At 39.8% G+C, this 27,848-nt stretch overlaps 1 protein-coding gene across 11 annotated transcripts in view; it reads right to left on the minus strand.

Moving 5' to 3' along the window:
- The window catches only part of Baz2b (bromodomain adjacent to zinc finger domain 2B), a 214,043-nt gene extending 186,432 nt beyond the window's left edge, over positions 1-27,611 (minus strand). For all 11 annotated transcript variants that reach the window (XM_087899994.1, XM_048426208.3, XM_087899990.1 and 8 more), the window contains exon 1: positions 27,474-27,611. The gene's annotated coding sequence lies outside the window, so the exon portion shown is untranslated. The remainder of the gene's footprint in view (positions 1-27,473) is intronic.
- Between the last annotated feature and the right edge of the window lie 237 nt (positions 27,612-27,848).

Below are 27,848 nucleotides of genomic sequence, written 5' to 3' on the forward strand. Positions count from 1 at the left end.
TTTTAAATATAAAAAAGGTAAAATTTGTTGGGGAGGATCTGGAATGAGTTGGGAGAGGGAAACACATGATCAACACACACTGTATGAATTTTTTAAAAATAATATCCCTTTCACCATGTGGTGGTTTGAATAATGACCCCCAATAGGATCTACCAGGGAGTGGAACTATTTGAAAGGATTAGAAGGATTAGGAGATATGGCCTTGCTGGCGAAGTGTGGTGTCACTGGGGGTAGGCTTTGAGGTTTCAAAAGCCCGTGCTAAGCCCAGTTTCCAGTCCTCACCTTTCCTCTCCCAACCCACCACCATCTCACTGATTACAGATCAGGATGTAGCTTTAGTTTCTTCTCCAACACCCTGCCTACCAGCCTCCTGCCATGCTTTCTGCCATGATGATAATGGACTAAGGTTCTGAAAAATAAGCAATTCCTTAATTAAATGCTTTCCTTTGTAAGAGTTGCCTTGGTCATAGTGTCTGTTCACATACATAAAACAGTGGATATGACACACCATAATACTGCAAAATCACAAGCTATAAACTACATAAACATGAAAAACAAAGACTATGAAAAAAAGGTGGAACAGTGCAGACAATAAAATGCTAAACAGATTTAAACATTCCCTGATCTGAAAATCCAAAATCTGAAAAGTTTCCAATTCCAAAACATTTGAGCATCGATGTGAATCCATGAACTGTGAATCCCACACCTGACTGACTTCACCTAACAGGTTGGAGTCATAATGTAGACATTTGGAAAAAAAACAAAACAACTATATACAATACAATCTTCAGGTTATGTGATTAAGGTATAGCAGAGACATAAAAGCATTTCATGCTTAGAACTGGGTTCTGAACCTAAGACACTTCATTGTATATAACCAGATGCATTAAAATTTTAAAATAAAAGAAACCTGAAATTTTTGTAGTCTTGAGTGTTTTGTATAAGAGATACTCAGCTTGCAGTTCTACCATATGCTAAGCAGTCCTGCAGATGGTATGTAGTACAAAGGTGCAGAAATACTTACACAGACGCAACTAATAGATATTTCAGGAGACTGATAAGGTGATATCTATGGTCAAGCCTATCTGTTATTTGTTTTTTTAAAAAAGATAAAATGGGTCTGGAGAGACGGCACTCAGTGGTCCAGTGTATTTGCTGCTCTTAGAAAAAACCCAGTTTCAGTTCGTAGTACCCACACGGCAGCTCATAACTATTTGTCCAAGTTCCAGGGAATCTGATTTCCTCTGAAGGCACAGACATACATGCAATCAAAACATTCATACACATAAAATAAAATAAAATAAAATAAAAATAAATTTAAAAATAAGAGAAAACATGTGTAAGTACATTTATGCTCACTGTATTATTCACACATATATATTGCAATATCTTTTAAGTTTTAAAAAATGTTCTGAGAAGCCTGGTGGTAGTGGCGCACACCTTTAATTCCAGCACTTGGGAGGCAAAGGTAGGCAGATCTCTGTGAGTTCGAGGCCAACCTGGGCTACAAAGCGAGTTCCAGGACAGCCAGGACTGTTACACAGAGAAACCCTATCTTGATAAAACAAACAAACAAACAAAGTAAAATAATTATCTGGCAAATTCCATGACTCTCTCTGAAATTATAGTGTCCTACCTCAAATCCATATACCTAACATATTTTGTAATTTATGAATAATTATACTTTTATATTAGTTTGTGATTTATCAGTAAAATACAAAGAGCTAAGATCATTGCAGAAGAGGAAACTGAAGTCCAGAGATGAAATGACCTAAAGGGGCACAGACGACTGAGTGCAAACATGCTGTAAAGCAACACAGCTGGAATGACTTTGATCACATGACATCGACCAAAAAATATGGTGGAATGGTTATGCAAAAGAAAAACCAGCACCCTGTGTATGCCAGGCAGTGGTGGCGCACACCTTTAATCCCAGCACTCAGGAAGTAGAGGCAGATGAATCTCAGTGAGTCCAAGGACAGCTTGCTCTACAGAGTGAGTTCCAGGACAGCCAGGCCTACACAGCAAAACACTGTCGTAAAAATCAAAAAAAAAAAAAAGAAAGAAAGAAAGAAAGGCCCATTGCTGTGACTATCCTGTAAGATCTAAATCAATAAAGCTACTTCCGCAATATTGCCCTGACACCTCACGGCACCACAGACACTGACACTGCGTTTTGTACCACTCTCAAGAAAAACATGTAAAACTGTACTGTGTACGAAGATTCTGATGTGAAAAACAAACATGCTATTTGGGAAACATACATGAAAATCAAACAGGAAGATAAGTAGTAAGCATTTAAGTATTGCCTAACACCCATCAGCTCTGTCTGCTAGGGAAAGCTCTTCACTGTCAAGTTTTAGCCTGCATCTTTATGATCATAAAGGAGCCAAGAAAGACGGGCCAGCCAGTCTCTCCCTTGCCATGGATCCAAAACCGTCACTGCTGCAGAAACTTGGCTGGAAGAAAATAAACCTAGCAGCTTCTTAACATTTATTTCTAACTTTATTCTGATTAGTGGTTACAGCTTACTCTTACTGCTGCTCTTGCACAGGGCCCAGGTCCAGTTTTCAGCACCCACATGGTTGTTATAGCTTACAACCATTTATAACTCCAGCTTCAAGGGATCTATTCTTTTCTGGCCCCTGAGGGCACCTTGTGTGTGCATACACAAACACACACCAACACATAACTTTAAAATGCAAAATAAATCTAAAAAACTAAAATTAAAAAATACTTAAGAAATACAAATAGATGTCAGATTTTTCACGACTATAGAATTTTATCAACAAGGACCGCAGATAAACAGCAGTAGAGAGCTGTAAAAAATTCACAAGCATATCCTTAGGTCTCTTACTACTTTAATTTTTTTAATTTATGTGCATTGGTATTTTCTCTACATGTATGTCTGTGTGAGGATGTCAGAGCCCCTAGAACTGGAGTTACAGACAATTGGGAGCCACCATTTGGGTGCTGAAAACTGAACCCAGGTCCTCTGGAAGAGAAGCCAGTGTTCTTAACCATTGAGCCATCTCTCCACATCTCTCTAGCCCTGTTATTATTTTTCTATTGCTGTGATAAAACACCATGATCAAGGCATTTTGTTTTGGTTTTTAGTTTTTCAAGATCAGGTTTCCCAGTGTAGCCTTGGCTGTCTTGGAATTTACTCTATAGACCAGGCTGGCCTTGAACTCACAGACGCCTGCTTTTCTGCCTCCAAGAAGTGCTAGGATTAAGCCTCTGCCTCCCAAGTGCTAGGATTAAAGGTGGTACCACCACTGCCCAGTCCAAGGGAATTTATTAAAAGAAACATTTAATCAGGCTTACAATTTCAAGTCCAGGGTGGCAGGGCAAAGGTGTGATAGCAGGAACAGTGAAGGGCTTACATCTCAAACCACAAGGAGGCAACGAGCACATTGGGATGGTAAGAGGCTTACTTCTGAAGCCTCAAAGTCCACCCTGGTGACGTGCTTCCTTCAAAAAGGCCACACCTCTTACTCCTTCACCAACTGGGGACCAATAATTCCTCAAACATAGGCGCCTATAGGGGCCATTGCTGTTAACACTGTTGCGTGACCTACATGATGTACTCTCATATCCAGGTGAGTTAGCTCCCCACACTCACATGAAGAAAAGGAAGCTGAACAAAAATTCTATCATTAAAAGGTATGACAGAAAGCAGGGCAGTTGTGACACACGCCTTTAATCCCAGCACTCGAGAGGCAGAGGCAGGTAGATCAAGTTTCAGTACAGGCTCCAAAACTACAGAGAAACCATGTCTCGAAAAACAAACAAAAAAAACAAGGTATGAAGTATGATAGTAAGCTAGGAAGCTCACAAGGAGGTTCAGCAAGGACAAGTACTTCCTATGAAAGCCTGGTCGCCCGAGCTCAATCCCTGGATGCTACCTAATGACAGAAAGGAAAAGGCTACCCCACAAAGTTGTCCTCTGCTCTCCACATGTGGATGCTCCTATACAAACCATGTGAGTGTGCACGTACATGCACACACACTATAATAAAGTAAATAAAATTTAAAATGAAAAAGACAGCACTCACAAAATAATGAAGATATAGGAATTTTTAGTTACAAACTAAATAAGGCAATACAAAGTAAAATTTGTAAATTTTACCCAGTGCTAATCAAAATTCAGATACATTCTTCAGTTTGACAAAATGATCAAAATATTCAAAACTCTATAAACCAAAAATTTGATGAAATGAGTGTGTAAAGATGGCAGACAACCTAAACAAAGTCAAAATGCAAAGTTAGCAGTGAATAATGTGGTGCTGACGAATAACAAGATGTTAGAGGGGCTAGAGGGATGGCTCAGTGGTTAAAAGCACTGGCTGTTCTTCTGAAGGGCCTAGGTTCAATTCCCAGCACCCACACGGCAGTTCAAACCTGTCTATAATGCTAGCTCCAGGGGATCCAATACCTTCACACAGACACACATGCAGGCAAAACACCAACAAACGTAAAATAGAAGGAGGAGGAGGAGGAGGAGGAGGAGGAGGAGGAGGAGGAGGAGGAGGAGGAGGAAGAGGAAGAGGAAGAGGAAGAAGAAGAAGAAGAAGAAGAAGAAGAAGAAGAAGAAGAAGAAGAAGAAGAAGAAGAAGAAGCCGCTGCCATTTAAGAAGCACCATGAAGAGCCTGTGAATTGGCCGGGTCTCCTGAAAAGGTGCGATTCTAGGGCTGGGAATCTCAACTCCACGGGAGTCCTTCCCTGGATGCACAAGGCCTATGATCAGCATATGATCAGTCAACAGCTCACAAACAAGTAAATACAAAGTAAAGAAAATGTACGGATAGATTTCATTTTTGTCTTTAACAGTTCTAGAGATGTGAAACCCACACTACTACTTAGCTAGACGCCAACTCCCATAACATAATGTCTAAGTCAGGGGGAGGAGCCATTTCCTTTATAAACAGAAACACAAAGGGAGCGCATCACTATACCAATTTCTACAAAGAAAGCACACGAGAATTGAAAATTTCTCACAATTAGTCATAGGAAATCGTCAGTGACTTTCCCAAAGAACTGTCTACCAGCGCAAGGATGTACAAGACGAGCTGCAGTGGAGTGCGCCTGCAGAGTCCCCATCAACTACAGTCCCATTCTTAAACCTGCCTGAGCCACAAACTGGATTATAACAATGAACATACTTTCAAGATCCAGTCAGACTGCCATCTTAATAACTACCCAGTTTAAGTCTACAAATCCTCATCTGTCACTAACAGAGTTCCCACAGTAGTTTGAACATCTATATCATTATTATGAGAATCATTTCTATTTTTCTCAATTTAATACATTATTAGCATTGCTCCTTTTGCTTTTTTGTTAAATCAAGTACATATTTGAGAGTGTGTATATGTAAATATGTGTGTATATGCATATGTATACACGTGCATCTGGAAACCAAAGGACCACCTTAGGTGTATCATCCACCTCCTTTGAGGAAAAAGTCTCTCACTGTACTGGAGCTCAATTAGGTAGAAACTGCTTAGTCATCAAGTCCCAGGTAGCTTCCTGTCACATCCTCCTTAGTGCTGGGACCACAGGAGCACATACCACGTTTGGCATTTTTACATGGCTTCTAAGGGTTGACCTTGACTCCTCATGCTTACAAGGCAAGTCTGCTGACAGCTAGTTCTCTAGCCCCATGTTGCTAGTATTTCTATAATCCATTATGAGTATTTCAGTATGTTGATTATTCTTAGAAGCTTAATCAATAGCATGCATGAATTGGCAATGAAATTAAAAAATTAACCACAAACTGACACGTAGGAAGTCTGTACCCTATCTACTCTTGACCATTAAGAATAAACAAAATGGGCTGGAGAAATGGCTCAGTGGTTAAGAGCATTGCCTGCTCTTCCAAAGGTCCTGAGTTCAATTCCCAGCAACCACATGGTGGCTCACAACCAAATGAGGCCTGGTGCCCTCTTCTGGCGTGCAGACATACACACAGACAGACTATTGTATACATAATAAATAAATAAATAAATTTTTAAAAAAAAGAATAAACAAACTACTGAAAAGGATGTAATTTGATTTTATTAAGTTTTACTCTAGTATTGTGTAAAGTATCCAAACCATCAGTATAGATCTTTACAGAAACGTACAAATGGTGTTACTATATTTCTAAGGAAAAACTACAAATAGCTTTGCTTCTTTTGGCTGAACCAAACCACTGGGATTCTCAAAAATTTCCTGCAGAAATAAGCTACATAGTTACTGGATTAACATTAAAACATTTGTATCTTGTACTATCCTATGAAAACTTTAAATTAAATGAGCATCTTAGTTCATATCCTAAAATTCTATAGCTTATGATTTGATGCAACTCCTTTTAATATTTACCTGCATTTAGAGTTCAAAACGAATTCTGGAAGGCAGTAGACTAAAAGAGTACTCTTCTCTATACATCTAGCTCTTAGTTAGAACTGAAGACCGACTATTAAAACTTAAAGAAATACAGCAAGGCAAAAAAAAAAAAAAAAAAGGTGCAAATGGACAAGCAAGTAGCTCAAGTCTTTAATCTAAACACTCAGGAGGTGGGTCTGATGCGAGGGTCTCAAATTCAAGGTCTCCTGGCTATTCAGCAAGACCTTGCCTCAGACCTCAAATTCTCTCTCTCTCTCTCTCTCTCTCTCTCTCTCAGAAACAAAGCAAAAATGAGAATTCATAGTAATTCAAATAAAAATAAGAAAAACAAGTTAATTTAATCCACAGGCATTGCCCAACTGCTTATTCCAGACAGATCTGTGCACTAAAACAAGAGTCGACAGTTCAGAGTCGAGAAGGGTAAGCAGTCTGCCTCATCAACTGACAGCCACCACGAAGCCCAAAATGAAATATGGAAAATTACTGTTTAAAGTTGAAAAAGATGTCACTAATTAATCACTGAAATTTTATGTCTACAGATCTAAACCTAAAAAAAAAAACTAAACCTATAAAATGAGAACTACGAACTTTAAATCTCTAATAAACAAGATAAAACAAACAAAAACAGTATGAACAGACTAAAAATTGGAATAGACCAAAACCAACAAAAAGAGCATTTGGGTTCTATGTAGTACTTTACTAGCCCAGGATGCAAACCTGATGGTTAGCATCTGATCCTGGCACTCAGATGGTGGAAGGATAGAACAGGCTCCTGAAAGTTGTCTTCTGACGTCATACATGTGCCACTGCTCGTGCGCCTAAATCTACACTGACACTCTCACACTGTCTCTTTGTCTCTCTCTAAACAAACAAGCAAATAGATGTGATAAAGTTTTAAGAAGAAAAGCACACAGAGGAGTGTCAGGACGCTAGGGCTACAGCTCTGATTTTCCTCTAACTTGGTCTTAGTTCCCATCTAAGTAAGATTATTGATGAGATGCATTAATTAGTAAAGATTATTGTAAAGATACATTAATTAAACTGAGCATGGTGACATACACCTTTAATCCCAACACTTATGAGACAGTGTTTGGGAGTTCAAGGCCAGCCTGGTCTACAGAGTGATTTCAGGGCAGCAAGGGCTACACAGAGAACCCCAGTCTGGGGGCATAGGGGTGCACGTCAATGGTGTGATCTGCTCTTTGTAAAAATTACACCGTTCTATGGTGAAATATGATCAGATAATTGTACATACCATTAACCTCTTTGGAGATCCAGAAAACACAAAAAAAACAAAATATTTAACTCTGCATTAGCCTCTGGTTTCCCAAACTTAGAGACAAATTTAATGGCTCTCTATAAAGGAACGCTTTAAAAACCGTTTATGTGCTACTGTGTACTTTTTATGAGAAAACTGCTTTATACATTGACATTTTGTAACACAAGTAGAAAAAATAAACTACAAATTAATACATACACTAGCCAGATTTTTAAAATACGTATTATAAAGTCTACAAGGACCTATAGCAATTTAGCTGTGTGTGCACATATCCATGAGGACATATGTGGGCCAGAGGTCAATGTCGGGTATCTCCCTCCAGCCTTCTCACCTCATTAGTTGAGACAAGGTCTTTAATGAACCTGCAGCTCACACTCTGGCTGGACTGGAGGACAAATGAGCCCATAAGGTCCTCACGCCCCACCTCCTAGCTCCGGGACTCCAGCGGGGCACAGCCACCATCACACGCCATGTTATGACACAGGAGCTGAGGATCCACACTCACACCCTTGTGCAGCAAGCACATTAGTCATGATGACTTCCCCAGTCTAGGACAAGCAATTCTGGAAGAGCAGCTGACAAAAGCATAGGTAACCACCTTACTACATAGGTGAATGTATTTGAGTATTTCCAATAAAAATATAACTTTTGTAATAAAAACAAGGAGTGAAGAAAATGTAGATGTAGCGTAAACACTGACTCTTTTTTTCCTCACTGAAGTCCTGGAGATGAAGTCCAAGGCTGTAGGGGCTAGGAGGCTAGAGCTCTACCACCGAGCTACAACCCACGATATTATACATACAGTCTACAATATGCATTCCTTATGAGTGCATCTGTGACAGACTGGAACAAAGACCTCCTAAGACACCATTAATCCCTATTTGTAAAAAGAAAGAGCAGCAAAACGTACACACTCATAATAATTAATAGTCAACTTCAATTCAAGAGAAATTCTCAATGTTATCTGATCTCTTTATGAACTGCCTACGTCATTTGTAAACTCAACAAAATATTAAGTACAATTATACAGAATATATAACAACAACAATATCAAAAATACTTATACACACAAAAGAAAAAATTCTGACAAGTTGTTTTGCTATGACTGATCTGCATGTATATAAAACAAAAAGCATATTCTTTTGTAAGCTGCATACGGACAATGCAAACCACGTGTGCTAAACACTGAAGAAACAGACCCCCACGCACACAAGGGAAAAGAAAAGAGCACAACCTGTGCCATATAAGAATCTCAGCACTGCTGGGCAGGGTGGCACACGCTTGTAATGACAGCACTGAGGAGGCTGGGACTGGGAGATACTGAGTTACAGGCCAGCCTATGCTACATAGTTAGACAGTGTCTAATAAAGGAGGAAAAGGTTCCTCAGCTTAGTATCAAGTAGAATAAATATAATAAAAGATTTTACTGGCTAGGCTTGGTGGCCTGTACCTTTAATCCCAACATTCAGAAGACAGAGGCTGGCAAATTTTAGAGTTAGAGTTATCTGGAACTACATACTGAGTTCCAAGATAGCCAGGGTTATGTAAAGAAACCTTGTTTCAAAAAATGAAAAATAAAAATTAGTAAGATTTGACTCATTTATTCCATAAAAAAATGTATGACACCTATTATGTGAGAGTCGCTGTCTAAGCGCTACTGATAGTAAACAAAAACCTTGCCTTCTTTATGGACACAGACAGGCCGAGTATCTGGGAAAAATTACAGTGGAAAAAGCACGGAGGCAAGATGGAGAAAGTTACATTGAGGGATAGATTTGAACAAGGGTTCGAAAGCAGTGAAAGAATAGGGAATGCAAATGTCTGAGATCTGACCCAAGAAACCAAGCGCCTAGTCTAGCTGGTCCAGTCACCCAGAAGAAGCATCAGGTAAGCATTTCAAGTTGAACATGGTAACTCTTGCCTTTAATCCTAGCACAAAGGAGGTTGAGGTGGGAAAACAGCAAGTTTGAGGTCATCTAGGAATACTTAGCAAAATCTTCTCGATAATCAAACAGTGGGGTGAGAAAGAGTGAAAGGGGCCACATCCAGCCTTCCCATGACTAAAGGAGCACACAGGGTGGGCTGAGCACACAGGTAACCATCTGATTTTGATTGGAAAACAATCACTTGGCCTGCTGCGTTTCAAAGGCCAGTGGGGTTCCATGAACCTTGTAGTGGTTTGTAAATGGTCCCCAAAGAGGTGGCACCGTGAGGAGGCGTGGCCTTGTTGGAGGAAGTGTGTCTCTGTGGGCGGGCTTTGAGGTCTCTTTTCTCAAGCCTCACTCAGTGTGACCAGCAAGGTCACTGTTACTGTGTTAGAATAAACTCAGTTTTTATTTTAAATATGAGTAAGTCAGATTTAATAATCAGAACTGGAATCCCTTCCCTCTGCTTCTTCCATCCTTTCTGTTTTTCTACTTGTAGGATTCAATTTAAATAAAACTCATTTTCGAAAAACACTACATTTCTTTAAAAATAGCATCTATTTATTGTTGGCTTTGAACAGGATAAGATTTAATTTTATGTGTATAAGTGTTTTCCCTTAAAGTATATGGATGTACCATGCCTGGGGCTAAAAGAACTGGAGTTTCAGACAATTTTAAGTCACCATTCGGGTGCTGGGAACTGAACCCAGGTCCTCTGCAAGAGCAGAAGTCTTTCCATTCCCTCCTTTCTGCTTTGTAAGATAGACTCTCACACTGTAGTTCAGGCTGCTTGAAACTTACTATGTAGATAGGCTAGGATGGTGTCAAACTCATGGCAATTCTCCTGTTTCAGCATCCTAAGTGCTGGGATTCCAGGTGTAAGCCACTATATCTGATGGAATTCAAATGTTTTAATAAATCATTTTATTTATGTTAAAGATACATAGTATTGTCTTTACAATAATTATTTGTTTCACGTTTTCTATAATAGTATTAAATTTTCATGTTAAACTTAAAAGCCTACATTTAACTATTAATTTATTAATTATCTATATTTTAATAGTGACATTATAGTTGGAATTTTATATCCAACACACTAAAAGGGTACTCAAAGAATTCTCAAAACTAAAAGGTTTTACACTTAAGCCTTACAGTACATAATTTCATGTGAGCTGAGGACATGTCAGCAGGGGAGTACATGTGTGAAGTCTCTGTTGCAATCTCCATGAAAACACAAAAAGTGCTCTGATTTTCTAACACAAACAGTGTAGTCACACCAAAGAGTTCCACAATAGCCCGGAATGGGGCATGACAAAGGTTTATTTATTTGGGGATAAATTCATAGTAAGGCTAGCAATCTGCAGTCCTCTGTGTGTGTTAGATCGCACACGTTTGGCTGTTAATGCTGAGTCAGGAAGCCTTCTCTTAAAGGAATCGTGTCTCTGCTTGCCTCTAGCAAAAAGAGACCACCCAAGAAAATGCTGCTACCAAGAAGCTGTGCTTAACTCTGTTCTTTTGTGTCTAAAATTCCTTCCCAAACTCTCTCAGGTTTTATGTGGATGTAGTTGGCCCACGCAGGCACCAACAGGAGAAGGACAGGGGAACCTCACCAGCAGGTCACAGCCTCGTGGCCATACATAGATTAATAGAAATGGGTTAATTTAAGATGTAAGAGTTAGTTAATAGGAAGTCTGAGCCAATAGGCCAAACACTGTGGTAATTAATATAGTTTTGTATGATTATTCGGTTCTAGAAGGCCAGAAACGAAAAACCAGTCTCCATTAACAAAACAGTTTGCTTGTTTTGTTGTATTTATGATCTGCTTAATAGAAATAATTAAATTAGCCAGTCCCATATACAAACAAATTGCTACCGAAATTATTACCCACTAATCTTTGCTGGAAACAATTTATCAACTTCGGGCATATTTGTTTTACTGAAAAAAATTAAGTAAGGATATCAATACTGTGCTGGAGCTGAACATCATACCGCTGTAAGAGGTCATTTTGAACATTTATAAAACCAAGTATCACTGAAGAATTACCAAAACAATTTCAAAACCCAAATGTGGTGACTCATGCCTTTAATCCCTCCTAATACTCAGAAGGCAAAGGTAAGTAGATCTTTAATATGCGTAGAATATGCTTAGGTTTACACCTAAAAGAAAATTATAAATGTGGGTTTAGATTTTCCATGACCATCTATTCATTTGTTTGTTTCTGTGTGCATCTGGATGTGGCTTCCATGAGTGTGCACACTCACATTAGAGAACGTGGCTCCTCTAACAAGCTCTCCTTTACTCAGGTGAGGCAGGTCGCTCACTGAGCCTGGGGCACCTGACCAACAAGTCCCAGATCCTCCCTTCCATGCACCCACAGCACACTGTGGTCATGCCTGATGTTTTAGTGGGCTCTGGGATCTGAATTCAGCCCTCACACGTTCACAGCAAGTGCTAAATCAACTGTAACGCTCTGCTAAAGCCTTACATGTCTGTAGTTCACTACCAAGAAATGGTATTTCTGAGATACACACTCAGAAACAATAAAGGTAGGGTGAAGCAGTAGAATCTAGAAAAATGTTATTGAGAGCAAGAGTCTACATGCAGAATACAGGACTGAACAAAAACATTTCTTCAACAGTGAAATATTGGACCTGGTGAGTTGGTTCAGAAGATCTCCAGTCCAACGACCTGAGTTCCACTTTAAAGGTTATGGGGAGGGGCAAAAATTAAAAATACTTCTAGTTGCTGGGTGTGGTGGTGTACACCTTTAATCCCAGCACAGAAGCAGGTGGATCTATGAGTTCAAGGCCAGCCTGGTCTTCTAAGTGAGTTCCAGGGCAGCCAAGGCTACACAGAGAAACCCTGTTTCAAATAAACCAAAACAAAAAAAACTTCTAGTTCTACTGGCAAAATGACAAAGTAAAGTCACTTGCTGCCAAGGTTGGCAACCTAATTTTGATCCTTAGGATCCACCCTGTTTCAAATAAACCAAAACAAAAAAAAAACCTTCTAGTTCTACTGGCAAAATGACAAAGTCACTTGCTGCCAAGGTTGGCAACCTCATTTTGATCCTTAGGATCCCAGAGGTAAAAAGAGAAAACTGACTCCAGAAAACTGGCCTTTGACTGCCACACATGTTCTCTGGCGTGTATGTGCCCCCATACCATGAACAAATACAATAAAACTTTTAAAAAATTACTCCCAGTGGGGCTGGGGATAAAGCTATAATAATAAAAGTGCTTGGCTAGAATGAATGGGGACCTAAGTTCAAGTCCCAGCAACAGATAACCACTAGTTAACAGAATATAAAAACACAATGCAAATGTCCAAGTTCCTATTTTCTGATTCTTGTTATAAACTGTATTGTGAAACAAGATGATCTCAGAGAAAATAATGAATTTGAGAAGAAATCACTCTAACTACAATGTCTATTATTATTAACTATTCTCCATGCCAAAGAGTGAGATAGCGGTAATGAGAACAGAAAGTCATGCCGGGAAATGGAATCCAAGCACTTAGGAGGCAGAGTCAGGCTGAGTTCTGTGAGTTCAAGACCAGCCTGGTCTACAGAGTGAGTTCCAGGACAGCCAAGGCTACACAAAGAAACCCTGTCCAAAAGCCAAAATAAAATAAAATAAGCCTTCACAATCAGCAAACTATCTTACTATCTTAGAGGATCTAGAGCACTAGTCACATCACATACATCCTATTCTGTCTTACACGTGTGCAACACTGTGTGTGCAGTACAGTCACAATCAATTGCTAGAATACTAGTAAGCTTATACAACTTATAAACAAATATACCTCTGTTGATGATCCATACACCAAAGCATCTTTCTAACAAGTAAGCATAATCTAGTCCAAATGAGACTATTTTAAAAGACTTGATTCTGAAAATATTGTAAGGCAAGGATGTAACCCAGCCCAACGACATGTGAAACATGTCCAAAGATCTAGGTTTAATCCCAGTGCACACACAAAAATCAATTCCATAAATAAAAGAATTTCTGAGATTCTATAAGGAATTTTTAGTGTTCATGTGCTCTAAGCCACTGCGCCATCTTTCCAATCCCAGATTTCTAAATTTTCAGTGGTTCAGATATAAAGAAAACAGCACCGCAAAAGAGAAATTTAGTGTAATCATCTACACACACAAAAAGAAAATCAAGGCCAGTTCATCAAAAACAGACAAAAGGGGAGAGTGCCATGACTCTGTGCAGGTAAGGATATTTGTTTCAGCTCGGAGGCCAAAGCTGAGCCCTGGAGCCCACTCAGAGAAAGGATAACTGTCCTCTGCCCTCCATGCGTACCTTGGCACATGCACCACCACACACCCCCCCATACACATCTGTCAAAGAAAAAAATAACAAAATTACATTTAAAAAGGTGAGTCACTGGTTTTATTCCAGTGATATAAAGCTGTTTCAGCATATACTAATCATAAACATACAAGAGCACATAAACAGAATCACCTTATACAGAAAAAGGCTTCAAAAAATTCCATAGCTTTTAATGATTAAAAAAAATCCCTGAAGAATATAGGAATAAAATCATACATCAACATCATAAAAGCCATATACACCAAACCTAGAGCCAGCACTATACTGAGTGAAGAAAACAATGGAAGTTTTTTTGTTTTTTATTTTTTGGAGACAGGGCTTCTCTGTGTGTAGCCCTGACTGTCTAGGAACTCACTCTGTGGAGCAGGCCGGCCTCGAACTCACAGAGATCCACCTGCCTCTGCCTCCCAAGTACTGGGCTTATAGGGGGATGCCACCACTGCCCAGACAGAAAGCTCTTGAATTTCAGAAATAATTTCCAGGAAAATAACAGAATACAAAGTCAACATACAAAAACCAAGACCTTTTCTATATACCAAAACCAAGCATGCTAAAAAAGAATTCAGGAAAACAATCCTATTTACAATAGCCTCAAATAAACTAGAAACAAATATAACCAAGCAGATAAAAGGCAATGACGATGGAAGTTTTAGACACTGAAAGAAAAAGAAGTCACTACAGAATGGAAGGACCTAACAATCATGTGTTGACAGAATTAATATTGCAAAAATCCCATATTATCAAAGGTGAACTACAGAAACAATACAATTCCCATCAAAACACTAATGACATCGCTTATGAAAATAGGAAAAAAATCATAATAATCATATAGAAATACAAAAGGTTCCAATAGCCAAAGTAACTGTGAACATAAAGAATCATGCTACAGGTATCACAAGGCCTGGTTTAGCAATAACAGCAGTGTGGTGCAGGCACAAAAACAGAAACACAGGCAGGCCCAGCAGAACACAACAGAAATCACTCATACAGACACAGCCGTTTTCTTCACAACAGGGTTAAAAACCGGAGAGCTTTAACAAATGGTGCTGGAAGCTGGGCAGTGGTGGCCAGCCTCAACTACAGAGCCACACTGAGAAATCCTGTCCCAGGGCAAAGGGGAGCTAGAAAAGATTGATAATCCACAAGTAAACAACTGAAATCAGGTTCCTACCACCCTCTCCGTGCAAAAATCAACCAAAACATAACAACCTTAACATATGGCCTGGAGCTTTGAAGCTACTAGAGGAAAACAATCACTTTATGAATGACTCCAATAGTTCTGGAAAGAATAAGAATTAGAATATGGAGATCATCACATTAAATACACAGTAAAGAAACCAATCAATAGAATAGTCAGAGCCACAAAATGTAAGAAATTACTCACCTGAAAGGAATTAGTAACCACAATACAAAAGGAATTCAAGGAAGCCCATTGCATAAGATAGAACTGTCCCTAAGTTCTTTTGAACCCACAGATTGTTGTCTCTCAACTCTCATCAGAGAAGCTGCTTTTTGCAGTAGATGGAGATTTATACAGAGTAAAAACCGGTCAGTGTGCAGAGAATGAGAGACTGTGGACTGCTCAGCTACAAACAGAAGTCTATACCCCACACTATCCCCACAAGGTTCAGACTATCCCCACAAGGTTCAGGGGTCTTCTTGGAAAGAGGGACAAAATGATGCAGGAGGAAGAGAGTGGATGTCCTAGAGAAACAGTTGTGCAGGACTTGACAGCACGGTGGCACACATGAACTCAGAGAGACGGGCTGCAGGAACCAGACCTACACAACAAGGTTCCAACCAGCCAAAATCCCAGCATGGTTGGAGGAGGGGCTTATCAAGTCGTCCCCTCCTTCAGGCTGAGGGGCCACTGGCAGGTAATGCCTACTAGTTAATGGGAGGGAGGAGAATTGCTTTTTCTGGATGATACAATCCCTAAGAGCCTACCCATGCCTGTATGAACAGTCCCACACCTATATACATACAGGCAGAACTAAGTAAATTCAGTCAGCATTAATTTTAAAAGAGAGAGACAGAGAGACCACGTCAAGTTTGGGGCTGGGGAGTGGGGGAACATAGGAGAGGAACTGGAGTAGAGGGGATGCAGATAGAATCCAAACTCATTATATATACATTAGAATATTGCATATTTAATAAAAAAGAAGAAAGAATTACACTGAAAAAGGATAGTATAATTATCAGACAAACAGGAGTTGGGGAGATAGTTCAAATGGTAAAATACTGACTGGCCCTACAAGCATAAGGACCTAAGTTCAACTCCTGAAACTAACATGAAGAGCTAGGTATGGTAGTGTGTGCCTGTAACACAACACTGGAGAGATGGAAGCAGGCAGATCCCTGGGATTCACTGGCTAGCCAGCCCAGTCTACTTGTGAAGCCACAAGTCCCAGTGAAAGATCTTTTCTCATCAAATAAGGTGGACAATGCTTGAGGAATGGCATTGATAGCTACCCTCTGTTCTCCACCTCATACACTCGCACAAAGATGTATCATTTAGTTTGAAAGAACAAAATCTGTCACAGGGAAGTGGATAGAACTGAAACCACAGTAAGTGACGTACACTATATTCTAGATGTAAAACAAGACATGAGACACAGTTGTGAATGATGCACACACACCTGCAGTCCCAGCACACAGAAGTCAGAGGTGCGAGGGCTACGAACCTGAGGAGAGCATGGCCTCCACAGCAACTTCCAGGCCCTTAAATAAGCCATGGAAGCAGAAGGGGGACTGTGTGTCAGAGGGAATGGGCCAGCGGGAGAGGTTGGAGGATGAGAGTAACACACGCAGTGAGATGATCAAACTGTGTCATACACATGTATGAAGGTATCATTAAACTCATCTGTTTGTAGAACTTACATTAATAAAAATTTTAAGTGAAAACCTGCTGATTCTGATCCAGATCTTTCTAGTAGGTACACGTCACCCCATCAATTCCATGTGTGTCTGAGTGGGAATTTCCTCAGTGGATGCACTGAGTACCTGGGATTAAGTCTGCCTACCCAGCAGCATGGCTACAGTAGCCTCTTATCCATGTTCATTCTTTGCCAAGCTGCTTTATATTCCAAAGTTTCTGCTTCCTAACCCACAGCACTCTGTGGTCCTAGCACACCTGGCCACCTGAGGGTCGGGGCAGCTGAATCCCTGAAGTCTGGAGAAGGCCGGCATATGCAGCAGCAAACAAGACGTGTCACTCAAGAGCCGCATCAATCAAGACATGACGACACGTATGGTCGTTCTCTGCCCTCCCAAACACCCCCAAATACACAAACACATGAACATACACATTTCTTTCAATTATTTCACAAAGGTTTCTCAGATTAAAATGAAAACTCAAACTCAAGGTACTAGAGCCATTAAACACGTCATCTAAAAAAAGTAAATCTCTATACTCATAAGGCTGAGAGAGAAGACTGCTAAGTTTTAGACTAGCCTGAACTACCAAAAAATAAAACCTGACATTCTAGTCACATTCTGTTTAGCCTTTTCTCCTACCTCCCATTTCACATAATACATAGAAACATCTGCATACGCTCCCAAACACTCCTGCAGTTGTTTTCCTGGTTTTGGGAAGTATATCTCCTGAGAGGCCTTTAGGAAGGGCCAGTGAAGAGAGCTGTTGCCCCACAACCCCGAGCTCCATCTTCCCTTCCTCTAACTGACCAAGACATGTAAAGGCTTTTTCATACCTTTGTGTCTGAGTATTTGATTACTCCTCTGTTCTCAATGCTAGCTTTTAATTTTTTATTATGTTACCCATTTTATTTTGTATGCGTGTATGTATATGTACACATGTACATTGACAGAGGTCAAAGGAACAACTTTACAGTCAGTTCTGGAGATAAAATTCAGGTCATCAGGTTTGGTGACAGGCACCTTCTCCCTGGCCCTCGTGTTCTCTACTTGTAATGAGATTCTGTTTTTATTGAGCCCCCATGTAGATGTTACTGAAAGTAAGGACTATATTTTGCCGCCTTTTGTCCTGATCTGTCTAAAAGAAAAAGAAATGCCCAGGAGGTGGTGGCGCAGTCCTTTAATCCCAGCACTCAGGAGGCAGAGGCAGACGGATCTCTGTGAGTTCAAGGTCAAGGCCAGCCTGGTCTACAGAGTGAGCTCTAGGACAGTCAAGGCTACAGAGAAACCCTGTCTCAAAAAGGAGAGAGAGAGAGAGAGAGAGAGAGAGAGAGAGAGAGAGAGAGAGAGAAGTTTCTCAAGTTAGTGCTATCAAACTTCCTTGGGCTGTCAGCTTGTCACCAAGGGAAGAAAAGGGTCTTGTGTCGCCGCCGTTCTTCACTATGCTCACTGTTGAACAGGTATGAACAGCAGAGGAAAAAGGAAAAAAGAAAAAACCTCAAAAGCAGAGAACCAAAGAAAAAGGAAGGACCCTGTCAATTATAAACGGCAGAGCGCCTCCGAGCAGAAAAGGGCTGCAGCCCGCCCTTAGCCTGGCTATGGCTGAAGAACCTGCCTCATTAACCCACTTTCTTCAGAGAAAGGCAGTCAACTTTGAAAGCAACAGAGGAAGGGAAAGTCCCGGTGATATTATCTTTCTGGTGGAAAGGTTTAAGTTGAGATGATCTTAAAACAAGTTACAGAACTATGCCCAGGTTCCCAGCAGGATAGCTTTAATGGGCTTACTTAACAGAGGCTCAGTTCCTACTTTCTTCCTTTCTTGGATCATTTCACTCATTTTTCTTGACTAATTCAGTGCTACCTAACCAAAGAGACTTTTAAAATTATCCCAGCCAGAAGCCATCTCTCTCCTATTCTGATTTTTCAAAGATTTACTGTGTGTAAGCAGTGCTGCTCTAACCCCAGCACTCGGGGAGGCAGAGGCAGGTGGATCTCTGAGTTCGCGGACAACCTGCTCTACATAGTGAGTTCTAGAACCACGAGGGCTACACAGAGAACCCTAATCTTCAAAACTACAAAACCAAACATCAAAAAAATTATTGTGTGTATGAATGCAGACAATGGGTGTCACTGCATCTATGTGAGGTGAGAAAGCAACAGGGAGGAGGTGGTTTGGTGGTTCCCTCTTCCACCTTGCTTCTGAGACTGTTTCTGTCACTGAGCTATGTGGCCAATGCTCTAGTCTCCATGTCCTGTCTTGCTATAGGGTACTGGATTACATGCCCGCTGTATCGTTCTTTCTTCATGGTACAGATGAGAACTCAGTCCCTGCTCAGATGGCCAGACACGCACTGCAAGCACTTTCCCTCCCTACACATCTCCCTGGCTTTTACTTCAAATTTACAGTAAGCTTTTATCCACAGCTCTCTCCAAATGCATGTTTAGTCAAAGTGTGCAAAATAAACTTGGAGAATTAAAGTCACTGGCTCTTTCTTCTATTATTACTAGAACAATAAAAGTGTATCTAAAATTTCTCTTGTGGTTGATGTTGAGTCCAATCATTTTTGAAACAAATGCTAAATTTTGTTTTACTGATTTACCTCATGCTTCTTCCTCTTCTCTCCATACAATTACTGGTGTGATAAAAACTGGAGGACAAAATTTCAATCCTTCAATTTCACTGAAAACCTCAGGAAAACTATCCGTCTTAATCTCTTTTGGTTGCTGTTGCTGTTTTGTTTTTCAACACAGGTTTCTCTGGCTGTCCTGGAACTCACCCTGTAGACCAGGTTGGCCTGAGAGACGAAGATCACCTGCCTCTGTTTCATTACTGGGATTAGAGGCACTCGTCACCACTACCAGGCTCTCACACTCTCCATTTATCTTAAAAAATAGAGAAAACCAGGTTTATTGAGCCTTTACTTCACCTGTGGCCCTGGCTTCAACCCCACGGCAAAACAAAACAACAACAAAATCATATTATTTCCTTTGTTTATTCATTGATGAAACTCTATGGAGCAGAGAAATATCTGAAAGGACAATTGTCCAAAAGGAAAGAAAGGACATAGAATAGTTCACAAAACAAGTAATATAAATAATGGCAACTTAACTGCATTGTGATCCTATGCAACTCACAACTAAAAGTAACACTTTGTCCTTCAATAACCTTGGAATATATTACTTAGAAAAAAGGACCCCCTTCTATCACTAGATTAAACCTGGCCATATACTGTTCTATCACCATCATATTCAGTCACTTGTGCAGCTAAGCGAGAGTGAAATGCACTCTTAGGACTGTTTCTCACCCTCGATGTGTGAGAGCTATCTCCTCATCCCAGCATGGGGACAAACACACCGTGTTGTGTGGAAAGATCAGGATACCAGCATCATCATGAATCCCTCATGTATGCACTTACTTTTACATAGACAAAGCAATGAGCTCCTCCCTGTCATTCATAAAAGGATATATAAAACAGCATTTCACAGTTTTCTCCCATTCTTATTGGAAGCTAGGAATATTGAGGTTGTTTTCTTTTCTCTGCTTATAGATACGACTGACAACATGCAGGAAGCTATTACAGCTGGATTAACAGGTACTGTTTAAAATTTGTAAGTGACCCTCATAGCAGAAAAGACTACTTATTCGAGTCCTTCCTGGAATAGTGGAGTAGCTATATAGCTTTCACATTATTCTAATTCAGGTGCAAAATCCTGTCAACTGTCTAGGTGGATTTTACATTGCCCATAACTAAAAGTATTACTTCTTTTCTACATAAGACATCATTTTACAAATTAATTAATATTAATTTATTGTTTCTCAAAGTATATGTAACTGGTAAAATTAGTAATGAAATTCTCAAATAAAATCAACTCAGTTATTTATCTAGTCAAAATTATAAAATCTTACTGTCCAAAAATTATAACAGTTGTAAAATTTAGGTTTTGATAGGGAGCTGGCTGGGTTTAAGTTAAGATTAAATATTTTGCCTATAAGATACAACCTTTATACTTGTTTCATTCTAAGGGGTCCTTCATTTTATTCAAAAATCCAACTTAAGTAGATTATTTAAAATTGAAGCTGTTCTGTGTTGCACACACAGCTAAAATGAAGGGCTTCTATCGCAGCAGTGACTAGATTTTAAATGCAGGTAGATCAATAAAAAAAAAAAGCACCAAGCACAGGCTCCATGTGAGTGGAATGGTTTATAATAGCTTGCAAATGACTATGTGCTTGCTGTAACCAGCTGTTCTTAAATTATGAATATGCAACCAATTCATGTTAAAGCCAAATACCAGCACTATTTCTACAGAGAAATCCCAGTAGTTTTGCTTGTTCTCCATGTTAGCTCTGTTAAGGATACAAATAGCAGTAAGCTTCCGAACAAATAGAACCAAACTATTGGCATTTCATGCACTAGGTCCATTATCACAGCAGGGAATGTCAATCACTGGTACATTCCTATAACAGCTCACGCAATATGACAAAGATCTTGCAGGGGGAAAAAAATCAAAATCTCTGCAGCATACTCCAAAGTCCTCTGACAACCTAATGCTTTCTCACTACAGCCAATCAGAGAGGCCGACCTGATCCACTAGAAGACTTGCACTAAGCTTGAAACATTTAAAAACATCAATCATAAAAACAAAGACAGGACATTGAATTATACAGTATTAACCTCCAGGGTTTGCATACAAAGACCTTAGATTTATTTATGTCCCAGTGAGTTAAGAGCTTCAGTACACCGTTCTTTACACCAAGCTGACTGCCAATTTGATGAACCTCTCTGCCCTCAGCAGGAGTGCACGGTCTTTGATTAATGAGTGCATGTTTGTAGAAAAGTGTTAAGAGGAAAAAACAGAAAGAGGGAAAAAAATATGCAATTATGTTGACATATAGGTAGGTACAGGGCAGAAACTATCTTCAAACCATATGTATCTCTTTCTTACATTACCAACAATTACACAAACAAAATGAGTAAGGGTTCGTATTGACACATTACCTTCATTGTTATTATCATTGCCCAGGCAATTTTTATTTGAATGAAAATCATTCAGAGGCCAAATTATATGCCATATTTTATATAAGAACTATTTTTAAAACTTTGTTTTCAAAACTATATAATGAAAACAAAATATGTGCAAAAAACTATTTGACCTCATACTCTCATAAAAGCATATTAATTTTAAAAACTGGCTGCTTAACTGACAACCGAAAACTCCACAATGAATAGCATCTTCTAAGTTTAAGTTATCTGGACCATTAAGTATTTTACATCTGAAATTCTGGGTTGTCACAAATCAAACAACACTCAGGGCAGATTTAAAAATCATATAAATTCATTTAATTTCCCTACTTTCAGCAGATGTTTCCAATATTTTATAACTCTCTGTTTTTACAAATGAAATAAATATATTTATTAACCATTATTTTTTCTTTCTGTCTTTTGGTTTTTCAAAACAGGGTTTCTCTGTGTAGCCCTGGGTTTTGGCTGTTTTGAACTCGCTCTGCCTCTGGAGTGCCAGGATGAAAATGCGCGGCAGCACACTCAGCTATAGATTCAAGGTAGCATGGGCAACACACTGGTCCAGCACTGTCCTCCCTTAACAACATTATGCTCAGCACTCTACTGATAGCAGGGAACCTGCTAGAACTACAGTATTACCATCATTGGCTTAACTTTTATGTTTCTTTAAAATGAATAGTTTGTTTTTAATAAACAACTAGATTTCCCATAATTTGGCTTGTGAGACTATCTGCCTTGACACAAATACATGCATGTTAAGTAATTATGTTCCCTCAAAGGCAAGCCACAGAGCTGCAGACATGTCTCAGCAATTCAGAGGACCTGATTTCAGTTTCCAGCACCCACATAAGGTGGCTCACAAACGCCTCCAGCTCCAGGACATTTACTCCTCCAGCTTCTGGGTGCATCTTTCCTCGTCTGCCCATCACACACACACACACACACACAATTTAAAATAATACACACAAATCCTTTTAAAAATAAGTCCCACACAGTCTAAGGCAGTGGAATGATTCTCTTTTTAAGGAACTTTATGGCTACAACACAAAAAGGCTCAAATGTCAGATCACCTCAATACCAACTCTAGTTTTAGTGACTTCCTGAAAATCAAAGACTCTATCAACTTATGATTTCAGGAAATAATGCCAGAATCACTCAGGTGTATCATAAAGGTTGAAAGTTTGCTCATAATAATCATATGGAAAGTCACACTGGGCAGTGGTGGCACCTGCCTTTAATCTCAGCAGAAGCGGGGGTGGGGGGTGGGGTGGGGGGAAATCTCTGTGAGTTCAAGGCCAACCTGGTTTATAGAGCTAGTTCCAGGACAGGCTCCAAAGCAACACAGAGAAATCCTGTCTTGAAAAACCAAAAAAAAAAAAAAAAAAAAAAAACACCAAAAAAAACCCCTAAAATTATACAGGAAGTCTGGAAGTCTTTTCAACAAGATTTACTTCTTTACTTCAGCAAATTATATATTCCAATGGCCAGTTTTATGTATTTTTTAAATAAGCTATGTTCTTTTAAGAGTTATTAAATTTGTATTCTACTTTAAGATCTAAAACTTTGAAAAAATAAATAAATGTTGAGAGTAAAAAAATTTTGACAAAATAATAAAATATACTGCATTCTGGCACCATACCATCCTAATGTTTTGTTTTGCTTCCAGTTTTCTTAAAGTATACTTCTGTCTACTGAGACCAGTAGTCTTACTCCTTATTTCTCCTCCTACAAACAAAACACTGTAAGTAACTAGAGGAAGTACAAAGCTCAGGCACCAACAGGACAATGACATGGTTGGAATCCTAAGTTAGTAAGAACTGAAGCTACAGGTAGAAATGGCAAGAGCTACAGGCAGGACTTCGCCTCTTGAAACAAACAATGCTCTTTCTACAATAAAAACATGATTTTAGTTTAAGAAAATCATTAAATAGCTACTAGGAGAATAATTTAGAACAGTCTTATGAATTTTTAAACAGCATTTTGGCCTCAAAAAATGACAAGTAAATGGTATATTTGCCAATAATTATTTCTTTTCTGATCATTTCCCACAGTAAAAGTTTAAAGAAACATTAAGCCAAATGAGCCAATATTTATTAAATAAACCACAATATTTTAAGACTTTATTACTCAAAATATTTAATTTTATGTAATTAAAAAACCTCCTAAAATACTACTAGACAATTTGATGAATCCCTCAGGAAATGAAGTGTATTTAAAAAAAAAATCACTGAACCCTGATTACATAATTCCTTACAGAGGTCAACACACTCTATAATTTTGTTTGCACTATGCCATGTTTCTGGTTTGAGTAGTTTTCTAAGGGAGACTAGCTCAAACACTAAGAAATCCCTTCTCTTGTGAAAACTTTAAACCTGAGTAACGAAGGTCTAATGCACTACCCTCCACTAATTCAAGGAGATAAGACAGGAACCTTGAACCTCACTGCAACTGTGGTATGGCACATCTTGTATAGTAACACAAAGTAGCAACAAAGACATTAACAGTTGCAGCTCAAGCTGGGACTGACTCTTCTGTTTCAATTCAATGACACCACTAATGGCTTCTTAGCAGCGCCATGAAATCAACCAGCTGTCAAGTTGATGCATCAGAAGGAGCAGCTATGCACTCCCATAAGAAAAAGCAACACATCAGGATGTTTGGCAAAACATCTGCTCCTTTACACTGCAATTCTATAATAAACATGCAAACAAAGAAATGGGAGAAAGGGCAGCAAACTCCGAACCCCAAGCTTCCCATTATAGCTGATATGCATTTTAAGCAAGTGGTTTATATATAAACTAAAAACAAATTTCTGCAAAGTCCAATACTTTTTAAGATAGTCTATTTTTTTTTTTTTTTGGAAAAAGCAAATACACTTACATTCTTCCAGAAAGGCCAGAATTACACAAAATATTTACATTTATAAATTAACAGTAAACTATATTCAAGTCAGTATCACAGTATTATGTACAAAATTCAAATATTAAAACTAAAATATATTCTTTCACTCCATACTGTCTAGTAAATGAGGCCAAACAGTATTGTAGTCAATGCATTTCCCAAGACGGAGCAGCTAAGATCCCATTTTCACAGGCATAGAGTGAGTGCACAGGTTAACACTAGTTTAACCAACCCAAAACAGTGCAGATACACTATCTACATTTAAAAATATGTACTCACTCCTATTTCTCTGGAAACCATTCTATGAACATATTAAGTTCTTATATCCTGTTTTAAAGCGTACAATCTGATATCCTTAAGAAAAAATTCTATGACCATAATTTAAAAAAATTTACATTCAAGATTTGCTTTAAATATTTGTAAAATCTTAATCTTCTACTGGAACATACAAATGCAATAATGTCACCTAAATTATTGATTGTGCAGCAGTGTTTACAATAGGTGTGAGACAGCAACGTACTTAACTACCATTTTCTTAAACTGCTTATCCTCTGTTGCTTCCATTTATAATCTGCCAAATCTTCAGTCCTTTGTTGCATGTATAATTTAGAACCATCTGTCCTGTGTGCTTTTAACTATTTCAACATTTCCACCTACCTACAATTCACTAAATAGCAGACGTTCAATTCAGTCAAGATTTCTATGTAGCATTTTACGTACAGAAAATTCCTGGATAAATAGCAGAAAACTGTAAAGAACATTGCTACAGAAATTTTTTTTAAAAAACCATTTACAATGTAAGTTTTCATACACTAGAAAATCCTCTTAATGTATTTAGAATTTTTTCTATTAGCTTTTTAAAAGTTTATTGTCGTCAATGTTTTTCTCCAACCCAGAAGACAAAGGGAATGCAAATTAAATACAGACAGTTGCTCGTCCTTGTTAGAAGAGATGTAAATACGCTGACTGAAAACGACTACTGGAGACGGAATTACACTTTCCCATTCAATTTGCTGTGCCTATTTATATACTCGGCAGTGAGTTTATCATTAAGTATGGTCATGTGATCAGCTCAACTTTTCTTGTAAGGTGAAAACAATGTTAGACAAACAAATTTTAGTGGTTCTTTTTATCATTATTCTTATGATAGTTGATAAAGTTTTAACAAAAGATTATAAATTGTCTTCTTTTAAGGTTAATTCTGCCTTTCACATATTAAACTACGTTTTTTTGCCAAACTTTTGACTTTAATATTTAATACTAAAATGTAAAAGTATCAAGAATCTCATGATATTCTGAATAGCTTTTTTTAAATATAAAAAACACGAAAAGACTAGACCACAATCACAAAAGGGAAGGTACATAACCCAAGTGATGTAAATATTAACTGAGCTAAATTTGCCAGATCTATGAAACCATATAAATAAGGAAATATATTGTTACAAATATATTTGAAATTTTGAAAAATAAAAACTGCATGGACAAAACTAGGTGAATACTAAGTGATACTATAAAAGTTTCGATCATTTTTTAAAAATAATCTTCCACGTGCTACCAAACATTAAATGTGCGTGTTTTGGGGTTTGTTCTGAATGCAAAAGAAAAAAATAATAAACCCACAACTTATCAGTAGGCTCTAACTTACACGATTTCATAAAACGTGAAAATTTTGGGGGGGAAGAAACAAAACATACACTTTGGGCAAATTTTCTTGATAAAAGTTTATATGACGTCACATGGCCCCCTGAACCGTTCCTAAACTTTGAGCCTTATCCAGACACACTTTTTGCATTTCTATGGCTTTTTTTCTCTTCCTTAAAATTAAAAGAGAGACACATAGACTTGGGAATAAAAATTGCCCAAGATGGCGAAACGCTTGTTGTTTAGAGGGCAGGGGGAAAAATGGAGGATATTGTAATATACACAAAGGGATAAATTTCAACAACTCGGCCACGGACTGCAGCTGCTTCTCTCTTTACAAGGAAACAACACACAAAAGATAAATACTGAGGAGAGGGGCAGAGGAACCAGCCCCCACCCGGAGGGCCGGCTCCCAGTCTCCGCACACTTCTTAGCCTTTCCAGATCCCAGTTCTGGGGTTCGCGGAACTACTTTAGGGGAGGGGAGCGGGGCGTCGCGGGGGAGGGCGCGGAGACCGAGGGCAGGGAGCCCAGCCCGCCGCGGCGGAACCTGCTGGCCAGGCCGCCGGGGACCCGGGACGGGGAGCCCGCTCGACCCCCGTGCCAGGTCCCCGCCGCCCGGGGCCGCAGCCCCACCCCCACCCGGCTCCGGAGACCAGGCGGCCTGGTGCGGGTCGGCGGCGAGGGCGCGAGGCTGCGGACCGGGGGCGGAGGCGGGCAGGCCAGGGCCTCGCCAACTGCCCCGCGGGGCGTCGCAGCGGGCCGGGCAGGAGGACGCCTCGAGGCCGCCGGCGAGGGCGGCCGGCACAATGGAGGGACAGGCCCGGCCGCCCAGTCCCGCGCCCGCACTCCCTGCAAAGTTTCCTTTCCGCCGAGCCCGCACCCCCACCCCGCCTGGGACCAGGTCCCTGCGCCCTCCGCCTAGAACTCTACTCGGGACCCCAGAGCCACCGCGGCGTCGCAGCCCGCACAACAAAGAGACACACCGGGCGGCGCGGGTAAACAGCGGCGGGCGCCTCGGGAGGGCTCCAGCCCGCAGCCGCCGCTCTCCGCCCGGATCCCACCTCTCCCGCACCCCCGCACCCCGGCTCCCAAACTCACCTTCACTTTCGAACGGAGTTGCGCTGTGGAAGGGATTTTCGCCCTTCTCGGGTGCAGGTTAAGCTTTTCGGAATCCCCACAGACTCCTTATTTCTCTTATAATTTCTGCGAGAAAGTCTAGGGAGTTGGAGTGGAGGTGAGATCCGTGATCGCGAAAGCCCCAGCTCCCTCCGGCCCCGTCTTCCGCCGCTCTCTCTGATTAGTTCCTATCCAGCAGCAGATTGAAGCAGGAGATGATTCTTCTCAAGGTTTGTTCAGCAGCTTCACTTCTAGGCGAAGGCTTCATGAACCAAGTGACGTCAACCAACAAGGCTTCTCTCTCTCTCCTCTCTCTAACAATGAAAGTTGCTGTTAACAAGGGAAAAAAGAGCGAGA

Source organism: Myodes glareolus, chromosome 21 (genome assembly GCF_982192425.1).
Source record: "Myodes glareolus chromosome 21, mMyoGla1.1, whole genome shotgun sequence".
NCBI lineage: Eukaryota > Metazoa > Chordata > Mammalia > Rodentia > Cricetidae > Myodes > Myodes glareolus.